This window comes from Eptesicus fuscus, chromosome 12 (genome assembly GCF_027574615.1).
Source record: "Eptesicus fuscus isolate TK198812 chromosome 12, DD_ASM_mEF_20220401, whole genome shotgun sequence".
Taxonomy (NCBI): Eukaryota; Metazoa; Chordata; class Mammalia; order Chiroptera; family Vespertilionidae; genus Eptesicus; species Eptesicus fuscus.
Window position 1 is genome coordinate 33,801,271 of NC_072484.1, and position 23,115 is coordinate 33,824,385.

The 23,115-nt window shown below is 44.7% G+C and overlaps 1 pseudogene; it reads left to right on the forward strand.

Moving 5' to 3' along the window:
• The first annotated feature begins 5,470 nt into the window (after nucleotides 1-5,470).
• On the forward strand, nucleotides 5,471-6,281 carry LOC103293376 (MICOS complex subunit MIC26-like; annotated as a pseudogene).
• Nucleotides 6,282-23,115: the final 16,834 nt, after the last annotated feature.

Here is a 23,115-nt window from a genome sequence, read left to right on the forward strand (position 1 = left end):
GTGGAGAGATTAACCAGGGAACGTATTTGCATATATGCATAACCCATGGACACAGACAGTAGTGTGGTGAAGGCCTGGGAAAGGTGGGGGGTGGAAGGAGGGTCAATGGGGGAAAAGGGCACATCTGTAATACTTTTAACAATAAAGATAATTTTTTTAAAAAGAAAACTATAAATCCTATAGAATCAATATCACGTTCATTTATTGAATGCTCTACTGGCCAAGCCCAAGTCAATATTTTTCACGTGTAATCTCATCTTTACAGTAGCCTCACAGAGTAGCTCTGAATACCCGCAACATACAAAAGGGAAAATCTGGACTGAGAAGCTCTAATTGGCCCAGGTTACACATTTGTGAGTGGGAGCAAAGCTGGGATTCAAACTCATGCCTATTTGACACCAGTATCTGGAGACTGACCCACTCTGCTTGATAGCTGCCAAATATGAAGTGAAGCATATCAGAAAAATCTCACCACATCTGCACACCTGCCCGGGTTGCGGGCTTGATCCCTGGTGGGGGGTATGAGGGAGGTGGCTGATCGATGATTCTCTGTCATCACTGATGTTTCTATCTCTCTCTCCCTCCCTCCTCTCTGAAATCAATAAAAACATATTTGAAAAAATATGAAGTGTAATTATTGTGGAACACAAGCATCAATCAAATAGTTTTATAGTTATAAGTGTCAAAATAGGGGAGACACAAGTAAAAAATAAAATGAACCCAGGGCCCAGCCGGTGTTGCTCAGTGGTTGAGCATCGACCTATGAACCAGGAGGTCACTGTTAGATTCCTGGTCAGGGCACATGCAGGCTCAATCCCCAGTGTGGATTGTGCAGGAGGCAGCTGATCAATGATTCTCTCTCTCATCGTTGATGTTTATCTCTCTCTCTCCCTCTCCCTTCCTCTCTGAAATCAATAAAAATATATTTTAAAAATAAAATAAATAAAATGAACACAGGGTCTGACATACACATGACATTCAACAAGTATATGGAAGAGAGAGGGAAGGATGGAAGCATGTAGGAAGGAAATATAGCATTACTTATGCATTGATATTTTAAAAGTGTGATGGTGCTTAAAGATTGTAGAGCAGCCTAAGAAATATGGGGGTAAGCACTTGCGATAAATGAGAATTACAATCTACTTGGTTTTTGGAACTTCGGAAGGGAGGAGGGATCAGGCAGGAGACAAGGGACCAGGGGGAGGTTAGCTTTCTTTCCCAGGACCAAAGCCTGAAGCCAGATCTTTTAAAGTCCCCCCACGTACTGCCCTGCTTAAAAAAGACTTAATGAGCCAAACTTGGTGAGAAAGAGCCCTAATACAGAGTTTCTCCCCTAGGGGACTATTTTCTGTGGTTATAATGTGAAGAGAGGAATGAGAGGTGTGATGTGAGCAGAATAAAAGGAGGCTAGGAGAGAAGAAGGATGTAGAGTCAAAGAAAACAGTGATATGCATGTGTGCATGTGTATATGTGTATGTATGTATGTGCAAGATCACATGATATGGGCAGTGCCAATCAGCTGTGTCCCTCTCAGCCCACCCACAGGAACACTCTAGCTGGAGAAATGCTCTTCTTCTCCCTCCACTCTGGTCAGCTGATGCCACTCCTCTGTGGCTCAGAAATTGTCCTCCCAGACACATACACACACAGGCCTGGCTTCCCACCAACCTCAGGGCAGAGCTTCCAGAGGAAACCAGTTCACTACCAAGGGACAAGAGAGGGGGAAGGAAAAGGAAGGAGGGAGGGGGACTTTCCAGCTCACCAGTTTTGAATTCCCCACCGAAGGGCCTGCAGGCTCAAGCCTTTGGGCCAGGAGTCCAGGAGAGGACTCTGGTCAGACAGAGAGGCCTCTATGCACAAGCTCCAAGGCAGGGAGCAGAGATTCTTTACACTCCTGGCCTTCTAGACCCTAAGATGGCAGCAATAATGAAAGTTAACAGGACTAACTGCTTGGATCATCTCAATTAACCTTCAAGACAGTCCTAGGGCCCAGCTGATGTGGCTGAGTGATTGAGTGTCCACTTATGAACCAGGAGATCAGGGCATATGCCCAGGTTGCGGGCTTGATCCCCAATAGGGGGCATGCAGGAGGCAGTTGATCAATGATTCTCTCTCATCATTGATGTATCTATTTCTCTCTCCCTCTCCTTTCCTCTCTGAAATCAATAAAAAATATCTTTTTTTAAAAAGTCCTCAGAAGTAGGTCCTGTTATTGTCTCCACTAAGCAGATGAGGAAACTGGGGCTCAGATACATGATGTAATAAGCCCAAGCAATCTGGCACCAGAGATCACTGGGACACCATACTGCACCCCAGGTGAGGTTTGGATCTTAGTGGAGGCTGGGAGGCTTCCAAAGTCTAAGACTCCATGGTGTCCTGTGGGATGGAAGCTAAACCAGGTGCTTCCCTAATATGTCACCTTTAAACCTTCATTGCAGCCTTGTAAGGCAGGCACTAAAATCTCCATTTTGCAGATGAGAAAACCAAGGTCAGAGAGAAAAAGTGACTTATCCAAGGTCAGACAGGCAATTAATGACAGAACCCGAATATGAAACAGATTATTTCTGATTTCTTAGCTTTAGCCCCTTCTACTGGGCTACTCAAGATCCTAGTTAAAATCAGACTCTCAGAATGTCAGAGAATTCACATCGTACGCTTGTGAAATTCAGAGTAAAGCAATGCTAGTATCATAAGATATTGGTGCTTAAGAGGGGACCCACCAAATAGTCACTAAGTCTAATTGCCTTACCCCAAGCCAGAAGGCCCTTGATAGCATCTCCAAGAGCTTTCCCTCTAGCCTGAGCTTGGATGCCTCCAGTTACAAGGAGCTCACCTCTCCACAAGGCAGCCCATTTCAATTAAGAAACTACTCCCCACCACCCAAGCCAAGGCAGGGACAGGGAACTCATACTTCTTGATTTTGCTGTCTCAGTGCTGCCTCCTTAAAATGCCTGTTCAAATCAAGGTTGAGAGAAATTTTAATATTTCTCCCATAACCATCCTCTTTATTTCCTTCACAGGACTCATAACACTTTGTACTGCATGCTTCATATGTTTGTTTACTTATCACCCATCTCCCCACTATATCTCAATAAAACTGTGTATTTATATAGTTCTAGTTTTACTACAATTAAAGAAAGATTTAACGTTTTCAGAACCAAAGATTCCACTGTCATACTTGATTCATGTCCCCAAATATGATAGAAACCTAAAATGGATGATATAGTCCAGTCATGACTGAGATTTACATGTAGCAAGCCTTAACAAATTTATAATCTCCTTTATTTACATATTATAAGTTGTATGATTTAGATGTTGCAGAAATACTTGTGAATCAAAATAAATTTTGCACCCAAGCTGGGTGAGTCAGTTGGTTGTAGTGTTGTCCTGTGCACCAAAAGGTTGCATGTTTGATTCCCTGTCAGGACACATACCTAGGATGCAGGTTCAATCCCCGGTCAGGGTACATGTAGGAGGAAACTGATCAAAGATCAATGTTTCTCTCACATTGATGTCTCTCTCCCTTCTTCCCTTCCTTCTTCCCTCCCCCCTCCCTCCCTCTAAAATCAATAAACATATCCTCAGGTGAGGATTTAAAAAATACATTTTGGCATATCCCTTTCATGCTTAGCAGCTCAGTAATGTATGTTTTTAGATTTTACCCACCACTTTTAGATTTTTTAGGGTTTTGTTTTTTGTGGGTCTTTTTGCAAGAGAGTTGTTCAGATTAGCTAATCCTCTAAACTGTTAACTGAGCACTCATCCCAACCTCCACCCTGGGCCTGTGCCCTAACAGGGAATCAAACCAGCGACCCCTCAATGCACAGGATGACACTCAACCAACTAAGCCACACTGGCTAGTGCTGATTTATATTTTTAAAAGATCCCTTTGGCCACTAAACAAAATGTGTACAAGGTGAAGGGGAATGGACTGATTGGAAACGAAGAGATCATTTAGGGAAGTATTCAGATTATATATTACTGTATAAAATATAACCCCACTTAGAGGCTTAAAACAGTGACAGTCAATTATACACTGAGTGGCCAGATTATTATGACCTCTGAATGCATAATAATCTGGCCACTCAGTGTATATCCTATATAATAAAAGGCTAATATGCAAATTGTCCCCTTGACCAGGAGTTCGACCAGCAGGCAGGCCGGCCAACCGCCCATGTCCCCTCCCTCTGGCCAGACCCCATTCATGCACGAATTCATGCACCGGGCCTCTAATATATATATATATATATATATATATATATATATATATATATATATACACATATATATATATATATATATATATACACACACACACACACACACACACACACACACACACACACACACTGAGTGGCCAGATTATTATGTGTTCAGAGATCGTAATAATCTGGCCACTCATTGTATTTCTCGCTGTTTGCCTAAGGCTCAGTGGGGACAGATCATCTCTGTTCCACATAATGTCAGATGGAGTGGCTTGACTAGAGAATGAAAGATCTACTTTTCAAGATGGCTCACTCACATAGCTAGAAGCTCAGGTGTGGCTGGGGACTGGGGGCTTTTAGTCCTCTCCATGAGCTGCTGGGCTTGCCCACATTATGATGGTTGGGTTGCAAGTTCAAGTGTTCAAGAAAGCAAGGTGAAAGGATATAGTGTTTTTATGATCTAGGCTGAGAAGCCATATTAACATCAGTTCTGTTGTACTCTATTGGTTAAGACAATCACAAAGGTCTTCCCAGATTCAAGAAGAGGGGAATTTGACTCCACCTCTTGATGGAAGAATGACAAGATTCCAGAAGAGCACATGGCATGGGAACTATTGTTGCTGCCTTCTTTGGAAAGTCCAATCTGTACAGAGACTGTTGAAGTTGAGTATGGCAGATGGTGGTGACCTGGACTAGGGAGGTGGCTGAAGAGAAAATGGAGAGGAGTAAATATAATTAAGAGGTAATGAGGAGGTTAAGACTTTCAGATGGCTTGTGTGAAGATTAGGGAGAGTCAACAACAGAAGACTTTAAAGCAGTGATGGGCAACCTTTTGAGCTTGTTGTGTCAAACTTCGCCAAAAAACTGAGCATAACTTGGGTAGTCTGTCACTTTGAGGAAAAAACATTATTTCGCAAATGTTTCATCCTCAGGAGCAGCAAATGTTTCATCCTCGGCATGCGGCCGCCTCAGCGGCCGTGTGTCATCAGAAATGGCTACGCGTGTCAGTGTGTCAGTGCCTACGTGATAGGTTCGCCATCACTGCTTTAAAGTGTGTGACAGTCTAAGATAACTTAGGAAGAGAATGTAGAAAAAGAAAATAAACCAAGGATTTGAGTCCTGAGTTAGAAATCAAGAAGAGGAGAGTAAGAGTAGATGATCATCTCAGGAAGCAGGACATTTGCTGTTGGGTGTTCGTTTTTTTTGTTGGTGGGAGGTTTTAATTAAGAGAGGGGTTTCCGGACTCCACCAGAGTTGCCAGCGACATGTTCAAGGTAATCCAGAGGTCCAGCCAGTCTGAGTCTGCTCACCTTCAAAGTCTACGCATCACAGAAAAAGGACTCAACTCACAAAGCTTCTGTGAACGTGAATGAGCTTTCACTCTACTCTGTTCCCGAAGTTCAGTCTAAATATGTGGAGGAGCCAAGGACTCAACTTGAAGAAAGCATCTCACATCTCCGACAGTGTTGCAAGCCATATACAAGTTGGTGTCAGGAAATGTATTCCCCAAACTAAGCCCAAGATGCAAAGTTTGGTTCAGTGGGGGTTAGACAGCTATGAATTTCTCCAAAATGCTCCTCCTGGATTTTTTCCAAGACTTGGTGTTATTGGTTTTGCTGGCATTGTTGGACTCCTTTTAGCTAGAGGTTCAAAAATAAAGAAGCTGGTATATCCACCTAGTTTCATGGGATTAGCTACCTCGCTTTGTTATCCACAACAAGCCATCGTATTTGTCCAGGTCAGTGGGGAGAAATTATACGACTGGGGTTTACGAGGATACATAGTTGTAGAAGATTTGTGGAAGGAGAACTTTCTAAAGCCAGGAAATGTGAAGAATTCATCTGGAAATAAGTAGAATACTCCAGGTTCAGCTCATTTTAGTCAGTTATAGGTAAACATTGGAAACGCCATACAATAAACCAGTGTTTCTACAGAAAAATGGAAGAGATGTCATTATTGAATGAAGTAAACAGGCTTTTTTCTTCAGGAAAAACTACACTAGGCCTCATTGTTACCTTGGTTGATGTCATACTACAAAGGGACTAATCTGAAATCTTTTCACCTCCAGATAATGTACATGCCTTTGAACTTCTTCTTCACACATTGCTATTTATGTACATAATTAAAATTCCAAGTTAAAAAAAAGAGAGAGAGGGGTTTCCTCTTAAACCAGACAGTAATCCTAAGCTCTCTAATTCTGGACCCAGGACAATAAAATAAAGCTTGGGGATGGGGGTGGGGGGAGATAATGGTGATGGTTTGAGCTGGGCTTTGAGGATGCTCATGTGAGGATCAAGAGGCTTTCAGAAAATCGAAGTATAGGGAACAGGAACCAGGGCAATGGGTTTGTTTTTTTCCCCTAAAGATAATGAGGAGCCAGGAAGGTGTTAACCTTAGCAGAAGGAGATTCATAATCATGGCCTAAGAATTTTTATCCCAATCCAGCATTTGATGAAGGAGGAACCAGAGGCCCTAGAGGGTTTCGCTACCCCTGTACCACTAGCCCACTATTAGTCACTTGAAAAAGACATTTGTCAATGAACTGGAAACAGCCTGATGCTGGAGCCATATAGATTCAGCATCCTGGCGCCACATCTGATAGATGGCAGCAGAGGGCAGCAGAGAGTCAGGGCTGCGGGGCCCTAGGTAACTGGCCATCCAGCCTCCGTAGAAGAAAGATGGGAGTCTAGAATGGTGTGGGAAGTGGGGATCCTTAAACTTGCCACTTCTGAAGCACTTTCTTCCCTTCCTTATATGAGGATTACACATCCATTTCAGAGGTGAGATTATTATTATGGTTACCATTATTATCCCAGCTACCATTTACTGAGCCCATCCCATCTCAGCACCTGCACCCCCCCAGTCACAGACCCAGCCAATGGAAAGAGAACCAGTTTTGGGGTCAGGCAGATTTGGCCTCAAACCCTGGCTCTTCCACTGACTCAAGTAACTCACTTCCCCTCTAAGTCTCACTTTCCACATATATGAAAGGGGGATAGTAAAACAAAAGCCTGGAGGGCTCTGAAAGAATTTTTAAAATTATATTTATTGGGGTAATCCGGCCAGTGTGGCTAAGTGGTTGAGTGTTGACCTATGAACCAGGGAGTCATGGTTCCATTCCCAGTCAGGGCACATGCCCAGGTTTCGGGCTCGATCCCCAGTAGGGGGTGTGCAGGAGGCAGCCTATCAATGATTCTCTCATCATTGATGTTTCTATCTCTCTCCCCTCTCCCTTCCTCTCTGAAATCAATAAGAATACATTTTAAATTTTTTATTGTGGTAACATTGGTTAATAACATTATATAAATTTCAGGTGCATAACTTTATACTATGACCTGAGAAAATTAAAGGGCCCTAATCCCCAACATATACACACACAGACCCAAAGTTGGGAGTTCTACACACTGCCCCGACCACCTAACCTTAACTGATTCCAGGAGGAGTCACCACTGTGGAGGGAGCACCCCTGGGCCCAGAGCTCACCCACCCTCATGTTGCATTCAGAACAATCCTTTATTCCTTTCTTCCCACAGATGTTTCACTCACACTCTTCTCTGCTCTGAAGTCCCCTCAAAAGCATTCGCCAGTAATTTTTCCAAATCACAGTAATTATCTCATTACTTTGATATTAATAGATTTCACCTGCCATCAAGAAGCCAACTGAAAAGTTCCCAGGCCTTATGTGTGGGGAGGGACTCCTGGAGTCAGCTTTGCATGAAAGCTGGCCTGGCAGCAACCCTGAAGTTCATTCACCCCACCTCACTTCCCTACCATCCATCTTTCCTCACTCATGCTCTTGCCCATGTCAGAGACAAGCCTGACTCCTGAGAAAGGTAGAAACCAAACTGCCCAGTCTCCAAAGGCCTAGAGTCATACAGCAAAATACACTGTAGAGGCAGCACCTAGAAGGTGATCTAGGGTTGCTGGTCACCCAGGAACTTCCCCCCAGCTATACTTCAAGACAGATCTGACTTGGAGGCACTACAAAGTTTAGCTAGAGGAGGAACGTCACAGATGACAGGTGTTAGGGGTATCCAGGGCCCACCTCCAAAAACTCCTTGGCAGACCTTCCCCAAGCTCCTACCCTTACCTCCCAATAATAACTAATATTTATTGAGTATGGTCCATAACCATTTGGAGGGGGGGGATAACTTACTTAATCCTCATAGCATCATTGTTATTGGACCTATTTTACAGGTGTTTTTTTTTTTTTTTAATTTCGTGATTGATTTCAGAGAAAGAAAAAGGAGGAGTGAAAGAGAGAAACTTCAATTTATGCATTCATTGGTTGCTTCTTGTATGTGCCTTGACAGGGGATTGAACACACAACCTTGGCATATAAGGATGATCCTCTAACTAACTGAACTACCTGGCCAGGGAAGGACTCTTTTCTATGATAAAGGTTTAATTAGCCCCATGTTAAATGAGGAATGAGAGTTTATGTAACCTGCCCAAAGACTTACTCTCTCAGTATCAGATCTGGAATTAATTCATGTGGACCTGACTCCCAAGCCTATTCTCCTAACCATGAGACTCTTCTGCAAGCACCCTCCTCTTTAGGCCTCAGTTTCCCTATCTGTAGTTATCACAGAGACCATTCATTGATGAGAGCTCACTGTTTGCCAGATACCAGTTTGCCACAATCCCTCCTGGCCCATTGCACTTGATCTTATTAATGAACTAGAGGCCTGGTGCATGAAACTCAGCCCAGCCTGCACCCTTTCACATCTGGGATTGCTGGCTCCTAACTGCTCGCTTGCCTGCCTGATCACCCCTAACCACTCACCTGCCTGCCTGATCACCCCTAACTGCTCACCTGCTGCCTGATGGCCCTAACCACTATGCCTGCCTACCTGATCGCCCCAACTGCTCTGCCTACCTGCCTCATCACCCCTAGCCACTTGCTCGCCTTCGTGGTTGCCCCTAACTACTCACTCACCTGCCTGATTGCCCCTAACCACCTCTGCCTCAGTCCCGCTGCCATGGTTTCGTCTGGAAGGATGTCTGGAATGATGTCTGGAAGGTCATTCGGCTGTCTGGTCTAATTAGCATATTATGCTTTTATTATTATAGATTTGAATCTATAACCATTTTAACCACGAAGTAACACTGCTTTAGTCATACCCACTCTCAAGTGGATAAGTGGGTTTCCAAGTCCAAGGCTCCCAGGAATATTGCCTAGGATGGGGGAAGGGACAATCTCGGCAGAAAGGCTGCCCAGGGCAAGGCAGGCCAAGGCTGACTGATTGGGCAATCAGAGACTAGACTAGCCAAGCTGGTCAGGGTGGGGAAGCAGAATAGAGGATCCTTTGTCAGGCCAGAAACTGCAAGGCTGCCCCATCCCCACCATCTGGCTCCAGCTACAGCCCAGTGATGCATGATGGGGAAATGGCGGGAGGGGGGGTGCTGGAGGCTGCCCACCTGCTCTGCCTCCTGGGATAAGCCAACCTAAGACCTCCCAGGCCCATCTGGCCAACACATCCCTGAGCCCTGACCACCCCTAGGGACTCCTTTCGACAGGCTAAAATTGGCTGGGAGTATGGCCAGCCTGTTGGGGTCACAGGTCACTGTTAATCTGCTAGAACAAGAGAGGACAGGCGGATGGGCAGGCAGCCGGTGTGGGCAAAGCCCTGGCAGTTCCTGCTGTCTGGTCTGGTGGCCCTGGAGGGAAATCTTCCTCTTCTGGGAGTCAGGGAAGTGGGCTAGAAATACAGGCCTCGAGGAAAATTGCAGATGCTCACATCTTGCTACCTAGCAATTTCACTTCTATATGGGGACTTCAGAGAAAAGTTGAGGCACATGTTCAAGGTGTCATTGCAGCCCTATGTGTGATAGTGAAACACTGGCAATAACATGATGCCAGTAGAGACCAGAATAAATATAAGAACCTAGACTATCTTTCTTTTTTTGTTAATAAATATATTTTTATTGATGTCAGAGAGGAAGGAAGAGGGAGAGAGAGATAGAAAGATCAATGATGACAGAGAATCATTGATAGGCTGCCTCCTGCATGCTCCCCACTGGGAATTGAGCCCGCAACCCAGGCATGTGCTCTGACCGGGAATCAAATCGTGACCTCCTGGTTCATAGGTGCACACTGAATCACTGAGCCAAAACGGATAGGGCTAGACCATCTTTCTTTCTTTTTAAAAAAAAAATTATTTATATTTTTTTATTGCTTTCAGAGAGAAAGGGAGAGGGGTGCCCTTGACCAGAATCAAACCCGGGACCCTTCAGTCTGCAGGCTGACACTCTATCCACTGAGCCAAACCAGACAGGGCTAGACCATCTTTCTTAATGATACTCAACTATTGGGTCTAAGAACTGAAGCCCCCATGTCAACATGACTTGATTGTTTGTTCCAGGAAATTCTTACCCTAGAAGGTAAAATTGTAAACCAATAAATAACTTCACTAATTGCCTCAGGAAATTCTTGCAAACCAATTTGTTTAGGCAAATACTTTGCTCACCTTGGCAAACACCTTTCTTGCAGTCATTGCTATTATTAATAACTAGAGGCCCAATGCATGAAATTCGTGCAAGAGTAGGCTTTCCTTCCCCTGGCTGCCAGCACCGGCTTCCCTCCGGCACCAGGACCCGGGCTTCCCTCCAGCCACCAGCAGGCACCCAGGACCCAGGCATCCCTCACAGCCCCAGCTTCATCTAGAAGGATGTCCGGTCTAATTAGCATATAGTGCTTTTATTAATAATAATAATATTGGGAAGAGCAAAGAATAATAAATGTGGGGGTGGGGAGAAGAATGAGTCTAGGACAATACCATATTATAGTTAAGACTCAGAAGGGGAAGAGGTAGAACTGAAGCCCAGACACAGTCACTCCAGAGTCCTCTGATTCCATGCAGCAGAGAGAGGACTATGCAGGTCCCAGACCTGATTGGAAGAAAATCTGGATATAGGACTGACTCAGCCCAGGTGTGCCTTTGAGCATTATATTTTCACCAGACTGTCTGCTGTTGAAACTCTGGTGTTAGTACTCAAAGGTAGAGAAATGGACCCTCAAAGGTTGTGTAACCAATTGAATGGCTAGGTGAAGGACAGGTTCCAACTCCCAACCTCTCCATCCTTCTCAACAGTATCCTTGTGCATGCTAATTACATGTTCCCTCCTCCTGGGCATTCTTCCTCCCTTACCTGGTTAACTCCCACTGAACACTGAGAATTTAGCTCCCCAGCTGCTTTCACAGGGAAGGTTCCTGATTAATTAGAATTTCATGGCTTCAGAGTTCTATTAGTTGGAATTCACAACCAGAGAATTCTATTGATTAGAATTTTATGGCACCAGGGAACTATTGATTAACATTACATGGCCCCAGAATTCTATTACTTAGAATTTTATAATTTGAGAATGCTATTGATTCTAATTTCATGGCATCTTAGTGTTCCAGCGATGCATGCCTCCCCCAGATAGCCACATAGGACACGCAGCTCTCAGCTCAAACTGCGACCAAGAAAGGAAGGAAGGGAGGAGGGAGGGAGGGAGGGAGGGGGAGAGAGAGAGAGAGAGAGGAAGGAAGGAAAGAAGGAAGGAAGGAAGGAAGGAAGGAAGGAAGGAAGGAAGGAAGGAAGGAGAGAGAGAAAGAAAGAAAGAGAGAGAGAGAGAGAGAGAGAGAGAGAGAGAGAGAGAGAGAGAAAGAAAGAAAGAAAGAAAGAAAGAAAGAAAGAAAGAAAGAAAGAAAGAAAGGAAGAAAGACTGTCACCTTCTCACCCTCACCTATTTCAAATTGTCTGTCTGCTACCCGCTCCTGCTTGATTTTACTCCACGGCGGTTGTCGCCACTTCATATCAAATACATTACTTACTGCTTCCTACACTAGAATGTAAGAAGCTCCACCAGGGCAGGGATTTTTATCAGCCTTGTTCACTGCTATATCCCCAGGGCTGGAACAGTGCTTGTCAGATACTCAATAAATATTTGTTGAATATTTATAAATGAATGAACTGCAGAATAAACTGTTGCAATTATTACATAAAGGTACCATATAATCATTTTTATACTTGTTCTAATCATTTTTTATTTGTTTGTTTATAATGTATTTTACTAATGCTTTAATTTTTAAAAATTTAGCCTGGCCAGTGTGGCTCAGTGGTTGAGCATTGAACTATGAACCAGGAGGTCACAGTTCAATTCCTGGTCAAGGCACAGGTTGTAGGGTCAACTGATCCCCGTTTGGGGGTGTGAGGGAAGCAGCTGATCAATGATTCTCTATCTTCACTGATGGTTTCTATCTCTCTCTCCCTCTCCCTTCCTCTCTGAAGTCAAATAAAAAAATATTTTTAAAAATTTGATTTTAGAGAAAGAGGAAGGGAGAGAGAGAGAGAGAGAGAGAGAGCGAGAGAGAGAGAGAGAGAGAGAAACATTGGTTGGTTGCCTCTCGCATGCACCCCGACTAGGGATCAAACCCACAACCTGGCTATGTGCCCTGACTGGGAATCAAACCCACCACCTTTGGTATATGGAACGATGCTCCAACCAACTGAGACACATCAGCCAGGGCTCTAATCATTTTTTTAAAATAATGACTGTCACCCTGGCTGGGTTGCTAGATTAGTTGGAGCCTTGTCCTGTACAACAAAAATATTTTAGATTCGATTCCTGGTCAGGACACATACCTAGATTGTGGGTTCAGTCCTCTGTCAGGGCTCTACTGGAGGCAACCAATAGATGTTTCTCTCTCTCTCTCTATCTATCTATCTATCTATCTATCTATCTATCTCTTTCAATAAACATATCCTCAGGTGAAGATTTTTAAAATTAAAAAATAAAATAGTGACTGTCAACTTATGCATCTACCTTCTCTAGCATGCTCTGTCTCACTCAATGCTTAATTTATGTTGTAAAAGGGATTATCTCTCCCCTTTCTCAATGTGCCTCTCTCCCTGAAACAGAGAGATCTCAACTGAGTTAAGATCTAGGCTCCTAGGAGAAGGAAAGGAATTATAATGAAGGGGGTTGGGGAAAGGTGAGTCTCAAAGATCTGGAACCTACTAATTTTTCAGACTTCCAAATATTACCATCACCTATAGCAGTGATGGGCAACCTTTTGAGCTTGGTGTGTCAAACTTCGCCAAAAAACTGAGCATAACTCGGGTAGTGTGTCACTTTGAGGAAAAAACATTATTTCGCAAATGTTTCATCCTCAGGAGCAGCAAATGTTTCATCCTCGGCATGAGGCCGCCTCAGCGGCCGCGTGTCATCAGAAATGGCTACGCGTGTCAGTGCTGACACGCGTGTCATAGGTTCGCCATCACTGACCTATAGGAAGCTCTCTCTGATGGCCAGATTAATTTGGCTCTCCTGTCAAGTGCTCTTTAACCTTTTGCACTCAGATGTCGAGTGTGACAGTTATTGAATGTATCAATAATTGAAATATTAAAAAATCCAAATAAATAAGTTTGTATGAAAAGGAACTCCAGTTTTTTATTCTACTGCCGCACTTTGTAAAATCTGGGGTGTTTAAAAAATGAAATCCCAAGTAGAATAAAGGAATCGAGAAAAAAGCAAGCGAGTGCAAAGGGTTAACTTCCAAGATCCCTGTTCACAGCTTTCTCTATCTTTTGTATTTAGAGATGTGCTGGATGATTGTTTGATATCTGCAGATAAGGACCCTATCTGCTTTATCTCTCATGCCTCTACCAGTGTCTGGCACACAGTAGGTGCTCCAGACCAATTTGTGGAATGAATGCATGAATACCATATCATACTCCTGCTGACAGGATGGATCAGGACCTGCTAAGGGAAAGAGCTGCCAAGGGTCAGGGAATGCTAGAGAGAGGAGGACCCTTGGGGGACTGTAAGTGTGGGTCCCCAGCCTGCCCTCAGGAGCCATCTCCAGGGTTAAGAGGTAGGGTAGGGATGGGCAACTTTTTCTATAAATGGACAGTAAAACATAGTCTGCCTGCTGTTGGAGCAATCAACTTTAAACAATATTTAAATAAGCATGGCTGTGTCTCAAAAAACACACACACAAAAAAAAAAACACACCAACCCTTACTTAAGGATGTTAAAGCTTAAATTTAATGTTTCACACGTCACAAACAACATTCTTCTTTGATTTTTCCAACAGTTAAAAAGTGTAAACACCTCATAAATTTCCAAAATCCCAAAATAAGGCTTTATTAAGTAGAAAGTAAGGATGGGAAACTGAGGTGAAGAAGTTTGCTCTCTAGTCTGTGACATTGGGCAAGTCACTTGACCACTCTGAGCCTTGGGCTCCCCCAGTGGAAAAGGGAGATAATAAAAAACTTTAGTTCCTAAGGTAGCCTAGAGCATTAACTAAGATAAAGCCTTTAGCTCCAGCCAAGCCAGGTCAGCATGAGCCACTTGATTACTATTGTTGATAATGATCATTATTATTATTACCAGGGGAACTTGGGGAGGAGCAAATGGAAGGAGGCAGGCAAAACCCCCAGCTCCAAATCTTGCACACCAAGAAGACCTCCAGAAAAGCTCCTAACCTCCCCTGTCTCCTGCCCTAAGTCACTCCAGATAGACCTCCCCAGCATTCTCCACCAGCCCACAGGCCTCAGCTGAGACCAGAGACGATGCCCATGGCAGCTGGCCAAGGTGGGAGGAGAGGGTCTGGTGTGGAGGAAGAGGGTTCTGATCAGGCCCCCTACTCATTGTCTAAGCCTGCCAGACCATCAGCCCGCTAGCCAGCTGATGTTCTCAGTTGTCGACACCAGCTGGCCGGCCCCACCCCCACCCAACACCCTTTCCTCCCAGGTCCCTCCCTGTCACTCAGCCTCCGCCCCCACCCACCCACAGCCTAGAAAGACTCCAGGTCAACCAGAGGGTCTGAGCTTTTGTCCCTCAAATATAGGCTGATTTGCATTCCTTTAGCAATTTGCACACCTCATTCATTTGTAGAGAGCTAGATGCTGCAAAGCCTGCAGGGACCTTTGGGTTTCTTTTATTTGAGTGGCGTTTTAGGATGTGATCTTGGGCGTTCCCTTTCACCTTCAGCACTTCCTTATTCTGGGACTTTGGCTAAGTGACTTTGCCACTCTGATCCTCAGTTTCCTCATTTGTAATAATAATACCTTTCCTCTAGAGTGGTTGTGGGAAGTAAATAAGAAAACACATGCAATGTACCTGGCACAAAGGATGAGCTCAACAGATGATAGCTGCTATTAAACATATTATCAGCATCCTAATGTCCTCCACATCCAAATGTTAAAACCTATGCTGTCCAACAAGATAGCCACTAGGTGCATGTGGCTACTTAAATTAAAATTAAATTGAATTAAATGAAATTAAATGAAATAGAACTTTAGTCCTTCAGTAGCACCAGCCACATTTTAAGTGCTCAATAGCCACATGTCCTGGTGGCTGTCCTACTGAGCAGCACAAATATAGAACAACTTCAATTATCCAATAAAGTTGTATCAGACTATGCTGATTCACACTCTGGATTCCCTTGAGCTTTTCTTCCTTTCTCTCCCATCTGCAGTCTTTTTCCCCACCCCCATCAAGGTAATGACCTTGGTGAGTGGGTGTTCTTTTGTTCTCTGCACCTGGGCAGGATGGTGGAGAACAGGTGTGGAGCTGTGCCCTGGAGCACGTAGGGGGTGGGCGCAATTGTCTATGTTGTAAAGCAAACAGCTGCACCCAACTCCGCTGCCACCAGCTGGAGCCTCCTTGGGCCCGGATGTGGATGAGGGCCCTGTCCTCACCACCTCCCAGAGGCAGTTTAAGGTCACGCAACACGTCTGGGCCTGGATGAGCAGTTTCCAGCACAGCTGACACCTGGGGAAGGTGTACCAGATGGGAGGCCCAGTGTGGAGCGGAGGGGAGGATTAGCAACCTCTCAGTGCCAAGGCTTAGCTGCAGCAGAGGCTGAAAGGAGTAAATGGGTCACATTCAGACTATTTCAAATTATATACACCAACCTTACTGCTGGAGTTTTAACCACCACAGCAAGAATTGTAAAACATTCCCATGTGATGGTCTATTACAGCGACATTCAACCAGTGTACCACAAGAATTTTTAAAACATGCAATACCTTACTATTTAGTCAGGGACACTGACCTCTTTTCCCTTAGACTGTCAAATTAAAAAATGACAACAGCCAACACAACAACAGCAGCCCTGTGTGAAAAATCAAAAGTTTTTTTGTCAGGTCGGCAAAAAATATATTTTTTGGTGTGCTGAAGAATTCAGTACATAATTAGTTTATGTGTGCCATGAGATGAAAAAGGTTGAAAATCGCTGGCCTAGCCCTGACCAGTTTGGCTCAGTGGATAGAGCATCGGCCTGGGGACTTAAGGGTCCCAGGTTCAATTCCAGTCAAGGGCATGTACCTTGGTTGTGGGCACAGCCCCAGTGGGGGAGTGTGCAGGAGGCGGCTGATCAATGTTTCTCTCTCATTGATGTTTCTAACTCTCTATCCCTCTCCCTTCCTCTCTGTAAAAAATCAATAAAATATATTTTTTTAAAAAAAGAAAAGAAAAAGAAAATCGCTGCCCTATTGGCATCTCTAAACCTGAAGTCTTGATATTGCTCCCAGGATGTGTCTGTTAATCCTGCAGTTATTCCCATCTAAAGGATTGCTGCCCCATCCTTCCAGCTGTCCAGCCCCAAACCTTAGAATCATCCTTCACCTTTCTCTTTCCCATACTCTAAGGAGCCATCAGCAAATCCTATTGAGTCCATCTTCAAAATTGTGGATGAAAAGGGGCCACATGCTAACCTGACTAGCTCAGTAAAGGCCTGTGTGGAGACCCTGCAAACTCAGAGACCTAAAGTAACCACAAAGGATAATCTGAAATGAAAACTTTTTATTTTATTTTTCAGGGCCCTTTTTGCTTTCATTTATTCTCAGTATTCTTGTGTTTTTAATAGGTTTTATCTTACTGTCCTTGCACAATACGGTAACAAATCATCTATACTAATAAAAGGGTAATATGCTAATTATACCCAAGGCAGAGGCAGTTAGGGGCAATCAGGCCAGCAGGGAAGGGCAGTTAGGGGCAATCAGGCTGGCAGGGGAGCAGTTAGGGACATCAGGCCAACAGGCAGAGGTGGTTAGGGGTAATCAGGCAGGCAGGCAGGTGAGTGGTTAGGGGCCAGTGGTACCGGATTGCGAGAGGGATCGGGCCTAAACCGGCAGTCTGACATCCCCCAAGGGGTTCCGAATTGGAGAGGTTGCAGGCCGGGCTGAGGGACCCTCCCCCTGTGCACAAATTTCATGCACCAGGCCTCTAGTCCTATCTAATAAAAGAGTAATATGCAAATTGATCGTACCTCCGCTACATCATCAAGCCACGCCCATCATCCAATCAGGAGTGAGTATGTAAATTAATCCATCCAAGATGGCTGCGGCCACGGAGCAAACAGGAGGCTTGGGTTTCCCTGGCAATGGAGGAAGCCAAGCTTCCTGCACACACTGGCCGGCCCAGGCCTCCGCTCAAGGCTACAAAGTTTCAATTATAGAAGATAAATAAATCCCAGATACCAGGGCCTCTGCTTGGGTCGCCGGGGGGCATGGCCGGCCTGCAAACCACCACAGGCACCTTGCCCAGGCTGCCCCACGCCCCAAGGGAACCCCCACCCTGATCCAGGACACCTTTCAGGGCAAAGCAGCTGGCCCCCACCCATGCAGCCAGCCTCTATCCTATCTAATAAAAGAGTAATATGCAAATTGACTATCACTCCAACACACAAGATGGCTGCCCCCATGTGGTCAAAGATGGCTGCCTCCATGTGGACACAAGATGGCCATCACAAGATGGCCAGCAGGGGAGGGCAGTTGGGAGGGACCAGGCCTGCAGGGGAGGGCAGTTAGGGGTGACCAGGCCAGCAGAGGAAGGAAGTTGGGGGCTACCGAGCCTGTAGGCGAGGGCAGTTAAGGGTGACCAGGCCTGGAGGGGAGGGCAGTTAGGGGGACCAGGCCTACAGGGGAGGGCAGTTAGGGGCAATCAGGCTGGCAGGGGAGCAGTTAGGCATCAATCAGGCTGGCAGGGGAATGGTTATGGGGTGATCAGGCTAGCAGGCAGAAGCGGTTAGGGGCAATCAGGAAGGCAGGCAGGTGAGCAGTTGGGAGCCAGCAGTCCTGGATTGTGATCCCAGGATCGGGCCTAAATGGGCAGTCGGACATCCCTCAAGGGGTCCCAGATTGGAGAGGGTGCAGGCTGGGCTGAGGGACACCCCCCGCCCCGTGCATGAAATTCGGGCCTCTAGTATATTATAAGATCTGAGCTGAAACATGCTTAATCTTTAGGAAGAAATATACAGCTGCTTTATTCTACTGAACGAGCAGCACTGTAAAAATACATACAATAAGATATGGTGGCCCTAACTGGTTTGGCTCAGTAAATAGAGGGTTGGCTTCAGACTGAAGGGTCTCGGGTTCAATTCCGGTCAAGGGCATATGCCCAGTTACGGGCTCGATCCCCAGTAGGGGTCCTGCAGGAGGCAGCCCATTAATGATTCTCTCTCATAATTGATATTTCTATCTTTCTCTCCCTCTCCCTTCCTCTCTGAAATTAATAAAAAATATATTAAAAAAAAAGATTTGGTGAACACTTGCTTCTATGCATAAGGAGTTATTGGCTCCATCCAATTCATAACCCAGCCCATCAATGGGAGACTTCTTTCAAAGAGCCAGTCTGGCTAAGACACTTCCCTGGCTTTTAAAAAAAGAACAACAAAACCTTTACTAGCTACCTGTTACTTGCAAGGTATAGTTCAAACCATTGAAGAGGGCAAAACTCCAAGACAGTACATAAAGCCTTAAGAATGCTTTCCAATCACAATGCCTTTTCTATTTTTTTTAAAATATATTTTATTGATTTTTTACAGAGAGGAAGAGAGAGGGATAGAGAGCTAGAAACATCGATGAGAGAGAAACATCAATCAGCTGCCTCTTGCACACCCCCTACTGGGGATATGCCTGCAACCAAGGTACATGCCCTTGACTGGAATCGAACCTGGGACCCTTGAGCCCACAGGCCGACGCTCTATCCACTGAGCCAAACCGGTTTCGACAATGCCTTTTCTATTAAAATCAATCTCAGATCTTAATGATTTGCAAAACCAGGTACTTCAAGAGAAACCAGTCCTGGCCACCTCTTTTTTCTGCAGCTCCTGGTACGGCTTATGTGCTTGTTTGGTGCGGACCTGGTACCTCTTTTGTTTTTATTATTATTATTAATTATTATTATTATTATTATTATTATTATTATTATTATTATATTTCCTGGTACCTCTTTTGTGAAGCAGTAGCTGAGGAGACTCGTCAAGACTGAGAACAATGAAGGTGGTGGGGCAGGATGGTTCTGGGGTGCAGATTAATATTAAGAGGCAGACACCACTTAGCAAACTAATGAAAGCCTATTGTGGACAACAGGGTTTGTCAATGAGGCAGATCAGACTCCGATTTGACTGGCAGTCACTGCACAGTTGGACATGGAGGATGAAGATACAGATGATGTGTTCCCCAGCAGACAGGAGGCATCTGATAAAAAGGAAACTGCTACCTTACTCCAGAACTTGGTTCCTCCAGACCAAGAAGATACTCTCAATTAGAAAACTGCAATTTGGTTCCACTACATCCTGATTATTACAGTATAGTTTTCTCTTTTTAAAAAATGTTTGTGATTGAAAGTTTTACCAATATCCCCCTTTTTTCCCATTGCCTCCCCTTCACCCGGTTCCTGCCCTGCCACGCTCAGGCCTTCACCACCCTACTGTCTTGTGTCCACAGGTAAGATCTTTGGTTAATCTCTTCCCACGTCCCCTCCCTACTTCCCTCTGAGATTCATCAGTCTGTTCCATGTTTCCATGCCTCTGGTTCTATTTTATTCACCAGCTTATTTTGTTCATTAGATTTCTTGTTCATTTATTTTTATTTTTAGATTAAATTATTGATAGATATGTATTGATTGCCATTTTATTGTTCATAATTTTTATATTTTCTTTCTTCTTCTTCTAGAATACCCTTCAGCATTTCATATAATATTGGTTTGGTGGTGATGAACTCCTTTAGCTTTTTCTTGTCTGTGAAACTCTTCATATGACCTTCAATTCTAAATGATAGCTTTGCTGGTAGAGTAATCTTTGTTGTATGTCCTTGCTATTCATCACTTTGAATATTTTTTGCCCCTCCCTTCTGGCCTGCAAAGTTTCTATTGAGAAATCAGTTGACAGTCCTATGGGCGCTCCCTTGTAGGTAAATAACTGCTTTTCTCTTGCTGCTTTTAAGATTCTCTCTTTGTCTTTAACCCTTGGCATTTTAATTATGATGTGTCTTGGTATGGGCCTCTTTGGGTTCCTCTTGTTTGGAATTCTCTGTCCTTCCTGGACTTGTAAGTCTATTTCTTTCACCAGGTAGGGGAAGTTTTCTGTCATTATTTCTTCAAATAGGTTTTTAATATCTTGCTCTCTGTCTTCTCCTTCTGGCTCCCCAAAATGAGAATGTTGGTACACTTGAAGTTGTCTGATAGGCTCCTTACATTATCTTCATGTTTTTGGATTCTTTTTGTTCTTCTGATTGGGAGATTTTTGCTTTCTCATATTCCAAATCACTGATTTGATTCTCAGAATCCTCTATGTTGAAACTCTGTAAATTATTCTTTATTTCAGTTAGTGTATGCTTAATTTCTGACTGGTCCTTTTTCATGTCCTTGACATCCTCACTAAGATCTTCAAAAGTCTCACTAAGTCCCTTGAAAGTCTCATGAAGATCCTTGAGGAACCTAATAACCATGGTTTAAACTCTGTATCTAGTAGTTCGTTTGCTTCCATTTCTTTCATTTGTGACATGTTTCTTTGTCTCCACATTTTGGTTGCTTCCTTATGTTTGTTTCTATGTATTAAGTAGAGCTGGTATGTCTCCTGGAATTGGTAGAGTGGCCTTATGTAGTAGGTGTCCTGTAGGGCCCAGTGGCTCAGCCTCCCGAGTCACCTGAGCTGGGTACTCTAGGTGCGCCCCTGTATGGGCTGTGTGTACAGTCTTGTAATTGAGCCTTGATTGCTGTTGGTGTCACTGGGAGGATTTGACCTCCAAGCCATTGGCTGTGAGGACCAACTGTGACTACAGTGGGAAAGCTGCTGTGCATGAAACACTCCTATGGAGCAGGACTTGCTTCAGTGGGCATTGGTGCTCACTGAGTCTGCCCCTTGAGTGTGTCACTTGTGGATGTGTAGAACTGTGGTCTGGTATGGTCTGAAGTTGTCCACTGGGTGCGCTGGTTCTAGGGGCTTCAGGGTGGTGCAAAGTCAGCTACTGCCTGGGGCCACCTGGCAGATGCTACAGAGAGATCTGCAGATGGCTGCTATTTGTATTAGGCTTGGAAATACCCAGGACAGGCCCAACTCTGAAGCAAGGCAGGCTGGTGCTAGTAGTAGGCCTTGGGCCTTTTATTGATAGGTTTGGGGCATGCTGACACCAGCTGCAACTTGTTTGAGAGATTTTAGAAAGTCTGAAGCCTGATCCAGGACAGACCATTCATATGGAAAAGCTGCTTCAAACAGCTTGGGTGGGGCTGCAAATTGGATGGGGCAGGGTCTCAGGAAATCATGAGGGCAGAGCAAACAGTATGAACCAGGCAGATGGAGACTCAGATATGGCCCCTGCCAATCAGCTCTTCAACAGGGGAGGTCCCAGCACAGGAACAATGACCCGTGAGCACTCCTGACTGGGAGAAAGCTGCCCCTGAGTTCCTGCCCTGATGCCAGACAACCCAGTTCCTCCCCATATGTGTCTGGGTCACCCAAAGCTGTCCAGCACTGGAGCTCAGAGGGATGGGGTCCAATTGCTGGCCCTTTAAAAGGAACATGTGGGTCTCCAGCAGCCTCCATGTCACTCAGCCACAAACCCCACTGCTTTTTACAGCCTGTAATTATGGGGACTTTTCTTCCCAGTTCTGAAACCCTGGGCTGGGGGGCTGCATGGGGCTTGGCCCTCATAGAGATGATCGCCTTCCCGAATAAAAAAAACAGTACAGTCATAGCTGATTTGGCTCCATGGATAGAGTGTCAGCCTGCGGACTGAAGGGTACCAGGTTTAATTCCAGTCAAGGGCACATGCCTGGGTTGTGGGGGGCATGCAGGAGGCAGCTGATCAATGATTCTCTGTCACCATTGATGCTTCTAACTCTCTCTCCCTCTCCCTTCCTCTCTGAATCAATAAAAACATATATTAATATATACTATATATATTTAAGAAAAATAAAAACAGTACAGGTGGGTGTTGGACCAGCCCATTCCGCCCCTCCTACCAGTTTCAATGTGCTTTCTTCTTACTCCTCTAGTTGTAGGACTTCCATTCAGCTAGCTTTCAGGAGGTTCTGAATGATGGTTTCTCAGTATTTTAGTTGTTATTTTGATGTGGTTGTGAGAGGTGGTGCCTACCAACATTTACCTATGCTGCCATCTTGGTTTTCTCTGAAATTTAAACTTTTTAAACTAAAAAGCAGTTTATGGTGGGTAGTCATGTCCCAGGCCAGTATCATCCCTGACAAAGGTCAATCTTTACTTTTTAAAAAAAATATTTTTTATTGATTTCAGAGAGAAAGGAAGAGGGCGAGAGAGATAAAAACATCAATGACAAGAGAGAATCACTGATCGCTGCCTCCCCCGCACTCCCCACTGGGGACTGAGCCTGCAACCTGGGCATGTGCCCTCAACTGGAATCAAACCTGGGACCCTTCAGTCTGCAGGCCAACACACTATCCACTGAGCCAACCCGACCAAGGCATGGTCAATCTTTACTTTAACTGAGCCTGTCTATTGTCTTTTTGCATCTACAATAACATATCGTTGGAATATCAAAGTAATTTCCTTTTTCTGACCCCTCAAAGCATAGGCTCTGTGGACACCACAATTCCCCTCACTGTTATTGAGTTAACTAGATGCCCGGTGCATGGAAATTCATGCAATGGAGGGGGC